This window comes from Myotis myotis, unplaced genomic scaffold (assembly GCF_014108235.1).
Source record: "Myotis myotis isolate mMyoMyo1 unplaced genomic scaffold, mMyoMyo1.p scaffold_m19_p_4, whole genome shotgun sequence".
Lineage (NCBI taxonomy): Eukaryota > Metazoa > Chordata > Mammalia > Chiroptera > Vespertilionidae > Myotis > Myotis myotis.
In genome coordinates this window covers 43,923,103-43,929,416 of record NW_023416346.1, presented here as the reverse complement: position 1 = coordinate 43,929,416, position 6,314 = coordinate 43,923,103, and the positions used below count along the sequence as shown (strand labels likewise).

The 6,314-nt window shown below is 36.8% G+C and overlaps 1 pseudogene; it reads right to left on the bottom strand.

Moving 5' to 3' along the window:
- Positions 1–334: 334 nt before the first annotated feature.
- LOC118653666 lies at positions 335–1,209 on the bottom strand (annotated as a pseudogene).
- Between the last annotated feature and the right edge of the window lie 5,105 nt (positions 1,210–6,314).

Sequence of the window (6,314 nt, the reverse complement as noted above, 5' to 3'; positions counted from 1 at the left end):
ATTATTACCACCACTCAAAAAATGACCCTAACTCGATTAAGACAGGTATGAAAGAAAGTGTACCCTGAAGCGTGTTCACATTACAAAGATAAGTGATGAAATTTAGCCAGCAAAATTTCAAATAGGCGTATATACAAACATTTGTATGCAAATTTCATGAGTAATTTGTAGAAAATGATTTGTTTCAATAATTTTATGTACAGCTTGTATATAATTTAAAACAAATAAAACTGAAAATTTTCTATGTAAAAGCCACAATAAAGTCAAATAAAATACTAAATGATAGTCTTACAAACACTCTCTCTTAGGAGAATAATAATTGAGTAATGTTATTCTAAGAAACGCACTCTTCTCAATCAATCATTTCTGTTTTAACTGAAAACACATCTGCCAGCGTGTTTTGGAATTTCTGAACCTCTGACTTTCAAGGCATAACCAGCATTCTCCACTTTGGCCAAACTTTGTTTCAAGGTATATAGCCTCTTAGAAACCTCATAAGGTCCTATATTGCCAATATATGAAAACCTATCATAAATATGACCTAAAAATTGACTCACTTCAAAGGAGGTGTCAATGTCCACATTCCTCACACTATTAATACACATCCGCATCAACTTTCCAGTTAAATCATCCACTCCTAGAAGGTAATCAACAGGTGTGATTTTCAGTCTCCAAGTACCAAACTGTTTATCCTGAACCTCAGAAGAGTGTGTTTTACTTTCTTTCCCATTGTCTTCTATTGTAAATACAATTTTAATTAATTTCATCCATACTGATAAGTGATTGTGTTTTGATAAAGTGTTGAAAATAGACAGCCTCCATGTATTCCTGTAGTCCTGTAGTAATGGCTCTATGGAACTGATAATGGCTCTCTTCTGTTGAGAGCTCCTGGGCCACCTGTAATATCTTTTGTCTGACAACATCCTATTTAATTTCTGATTCAGCCACTATTTCTTCCATATCAGGGGCACTTGTAATCCTATGGAGCAGAAAAAAAATTTCCCTTTTACTTTCTACAGTTATATCCCAACTAAGTTTTACAAATCTCTCATATTTGTCATGTCTTGCAATTAAGTTCCTGCTGGAATGATTTGAAGGCCAACATCATAGGTGAAGATGAATTAACACCCTTCCCTTCTCTTCTCTGGTTATGTGAGAAATCATCATACTCCCTTTTCTGAATCTTCTTGATCCTTCTTTGTTGCTCATGTTGTCACAGCCTACAATGAGATGAGCAGATACTGAGAGCAGAGTGTGTAAGGTGGCAGTGGGAAAATCTGCTGAGGCTAGACTACAAAATACAGTTTTCACAAGACACCTACACCTGACTGGTTCCATTATTTTCATTTTATTTTGAAAATAGAGATGGATTTCAATTTTCAACTGGGTTCTGAAACTTTTCTTGTTTTTCCTTTCCAATAATTTTTATCCTTATTAGTTAGTTGGCTTGGATACAACATAAGTCAACATTTGGCTATGCAAAACAGTACTTAATACAAAGTGAGGTGTTGTTAAGACACAGATCAATGTCTTATAAGTTGCATCTTCAAATATTGAATAACTATCTTGACATGATAAATAGAATTAATAATTCAAGATAGATGAAGGAAGTTAATTGCTATTGCAACATAAATATGTATTGTGATGCATTTGTGTCTGCTGGATTACTAAATAGAAAATAATTCTATGACTGGAAACTTATAATTCCTACAGTAAGACCTTGCTGTCTCATCCATTCTACACTAACCTCTAGTTTCACAATGGAATACTAAAGGTTTGGCTTATAGTCTGACTTTGGTCATGGCTCTCCAAGCCTCAGTTTTCAAATATAAAAATGTTACTGAAAAACCCTTGTGCCATATTTCTTATCAAGGAAAAGTATTCTAAAAATTTTATGGGCCAACAATAAAATCAATAATATAAAACTGCTCACCACTTGACAGAAGCTATAACCAAAAGCTCAGAGGGAAAGTAGGGAAGGGTGGGGGAAAGGGGGAGAGATCAACCAAAGGACTTGTATGCATGCATATAAACCCAACCAATGGACACAGACAACAGGGGGGTGAGGGCATGAGTGTGTGGGGGTTTATGGGGGGAATGAGGTCACATATGTAATACCTTAATCAATAAAGAAATTAAAGGTTGAAAAAAAATTAAAAATAAATCTTAAAAAGCTATCAGGCACTATGAATATTTTCTGAAAGACTATATGCATGGGCCAGGACTAAGTAGAGGTGAAAAATGATTTCCTCCTCCCTAAAAGACTGCATTAATTAAAAGTAGAAATCTAGGTACACTGCTTGGATTTGAAACCCAGATTAATTACTTATCAGATGTATGAGTTTTGACAGCTCCTCTATATTTGTTTTCTCATTTAAAATAATGGTAATAATTATAAAACATAACTCACATTGTTGTTGTTAGGATTAAATGCTGTACTATAAGTAAAGAACAGCACTTGGCACAATGTTAAACAGTTATAGCAATGGTGGTGGTATTATAATTGAAGTAGTTATAGGCATAGCAGCAATCATGGGTAGTGGTAACTTACCGTTTTTGAATTATTGCCCTAAGCGGGTTGCACACATGAATAAAAATGTAAGGGATACTATCTAGTAATGCCATGTCAATGACTAGGCTAATTTTCTTTACCTAAACACCTTCCTAAGAAGACACCCTTCAAAACCCGGTGTGAAGAATTGAAAGCAGCAACTCCAGGGGGTTGTTATTTCTAACCTTTCTGAGATAAATGAGGAGAAACTTGAGAGAAATCAGGTATATGCCATGGGAAAGTTGTAGGACTCTACTTGATTGTTTTATGATTGCAAACATGTAGAAAAAATAAAATCTCATCCCTTGCAAAGAGATCAAGAGAGGCAGCAGCCAGGATTGTTGTCTATTGTGACAATGATGAAAAAAGAGGAAGAAAGAGAAGTAAAGCCTCAGGAGATCCTACAAGATAGTGCTGGGTCTGTACAGAATGAGGCAAAAGTAGGTTTATTGCGAGTATGTGAAATAGAGTTTATTATTCTATTAGCATTTATTAACTAGAGGCACAGTGCATGAATTCGTGCATGGGTGGGGTCTGGCCAGGGGTAGGAGACACGGGAAGTGGTGGACCAGCCCTGCCTCCAATCAGGACAGGGGTGCCGATTGGGGGCAGGGCCGGACAGTTGAAGGGGCTGTGGATGGTTGGCTGGCTAGCCCCACCCCCTGGTCGAACTCCTGGTTGAACTCCTGGTGGAGGGGACAATTTGCACATTAGCCTTTTATTATGTAGGATTATTGTACTATTTTCCATACAAAACAACTGTATACCTACTTTTGCCCCATCCTGTACTTGGTCTAAATCATGGCTCAACAAGGGAAGGTCAAAATACTTTCAGGAAGAGGCACTAAGTAGCTAAATAAACCAAACAACAGGAGAGATGGTAGGCAGAAAGTAGAGTTGACTGAACATTCTCTGAGTATTTTTTGGAGGAATACAAGCCAGGTACAGTCCACTGGGATGAAGGGTCTGATTGATCTTTCAACTGAGAAAGAATTACCCCTATGAGGTTGGAACTCCCTCAGATACAAGTGAACAGAATAGTCTACTGTGACTTCCCCTGGGATCTCACCTCTTCACCCAGTCTTTATTATAGTTTAGAGCTCTGCAAAATATGACACTATTATTGCTATACTAATTAGAATTGGAGACAATCACTTGCTTCTCCCACCACAAGGTTCTATACTGGTCTTTCTTATACGTATAGTACACAGCTGAACTCTTCAGTGGTTCTTAGACCTTAGTGCAAAAGAATCTACCTGAAATACTTTTTGAGACTATATAAACCTGGGTCTTAACCTGCAGAAATTGTTAACAGCAGTAGGTTTGGAAGACAAGCGTCTTACAAATTTGAATTTTTTTAAAATATATTTTATTGATTTTTTACAGAGAGGAAGGGAAAGAGATAGAGAGTTAGAAACATCGATGAGAGAGAGACATCGATCAGCTGCCTCCTGCACATCTCCCACTGGGGATGTGCCCGCAACCCAGGTACATGCCCTTGACCGGAATCGAACCTGGGACCTTTCAGTCCGCAGGCCGACACTCTATCCACTGAGCCAAACCGGTTTTGGCACGAATTTGAATTTTTTACAAGCTCCCTAGACAAGTCTGATGAAAGTGATTCATAGACCACATTTTTTAAATTTTATTTATTTATTTTTATTGTCTAAAGTTTTACATATGTCTCCTTTTTCCCCAATTGGCACCCCCCCCCCCTCAGCCATTCCTACCCCGGGCAAGCCCCCACTGGCCCAGTGTCTGTGTCCATTGGTTATGCTAATATGCATGCATACAAGTTTTGAGAAGCAATAACATATCTGTAATCTCTGGGGTACCTTGCAATTCTTCAGTTGCCCCAAAATGTTTAAACAGTCTTAGTGCCACAATGTCTGAAATTTGACTATTGGAGCACTAACTTTTTCTTCTGTGGTAGCACATTTCCTTTGAGGGAGACATTTCAGAATTTCTAGGGTCTTTTTCAAATTGCCTCTCTCTTGGTCTCATTGCTCTTTTATTGATAATTACTGACACTGCTTGAGCAACTGTTACTTATTAGTGTATGCTTTATCCTAAGTTGCATTGGAAGGGAAAAATGTTACAGTATTATTATCTAACAATTTTGACTATGAACTTCTTGCCAAGTGCTATGATAATCACTTAATATCACATGCCATGGGACCTATCATTATTTCTATCTGACAGGTAAGGAAACTAAGATTTAAGAGGTAAAAGACTTCTGCAAGGTACAATTATGATATAGAAGAAATTAGAACACACATCTCTCTGATACCAAATTCTATGTTCTTAAAAACACTGCAAGAGTGCTTTGGAGACATTTCAGTGAGATAAGCATTGCCTCTCCAAGAGCCTCAGATAAAGGGCAATGAACCCGAAGAAGATTAGCACAATGTATCACTGACACCTCAGGGACCCAGTATAGCAAGTGAGTTGGCCCTGCCAGGTTATTTTCTTTTGTAAATAGTGAGTCTCTTCTGCTTGTCTGGGCAGAATGAACAAGTGAAGGGCAAAGCTTAATAGGGAGGAAATAAATGTGCTAATTCAACTTGTCTGAAATTTACATCAAAATTAAAGTTTCAACTTCAAAGCAATGAATGTGTGTGATTGAGAATTTATCAGAAATACTCTATTGTCTTGAGTAGCTGTGAGAAAAATAAAATGCAAGTTTGGGCAAAAATCTCTTTCTGAGCTCTGTTGGAATATCAGATATGAGCTTGGAGATGCCACCTGCACTGACTTGCATAGATGATGACTAACAACAGAAAGTTTTAGGACAATCAGTAAAGAACAGAGGCTTTTAGGATTCCCAGTTGTGTGGCACAAATATCCCTATATACTATGTTCAAGAGGTATTTCAAGAAAAACTCTTTTAAATCAAATAAGGTTGTCCTTATCAATGAGTCTTCTACTGAAGGTTAATCAGAAAACCTGTTTCGCTTCAGTTATTATTACAGCACTAATTTTAGAATATGCATTGTACTTTTTTGCAAAGGATAATACAATACTAGTAAATATAACAATATTTATCTTCTGAGTAAGGGTATTATTATAGGGTACCCATGTAATGATCATAAACACTAATGATCACTGTTTGTAGAAGTTCCCCTAAAAAGATGCCTAATCAATGTAAAGACTGGGATTGTGTCAGGGAATGCCATCTAGTTTCCCAGACAGGTCAAGATGCATCATCCTTTCTAAATTAATCATGATCCACGGTTTAGTCTCACAGTGCCAGGCTTAAAAATATGATATTATTACATTGAAAGTACAAGAACAACTCTCAAGGTTGGTATATTGAGTAATAGCATAAATATAGAGTTATATAATCAGAACATCAAAATATTAATTGTTATTGAAAGGTAGAATGTGCCACCCTTAAAATATGTGGTTGGCATCAGGATTATTTTAAGCTGATTATTTTGAGAAACAGTAGACAGGAAAAGTTCTGAAGACAGAGTAAAAGTTACCCTTTAAAAGGGAAATTTATATTTTTGACAGAAATCTTTGTTGTAAGGGTCTCTCTCTCTCTCTCTCTTTCTCTCACTAAGAAAGAAAAGGATGACTAAATCATGAGAAGAAAAATTGGTAAAGGCACTAACTAAATTTAAGTAACAAATCTTGCCCTTGTTTACAATGCTTTTTCTGGTACTCTCCCTGTAACTTCCCTACCCCATACATACATCTTTCTTCTTTTGCCTTTAATTTGCCTTATTAATGCCAAAAGCTCAGAAGGGCAAAGGGAAAG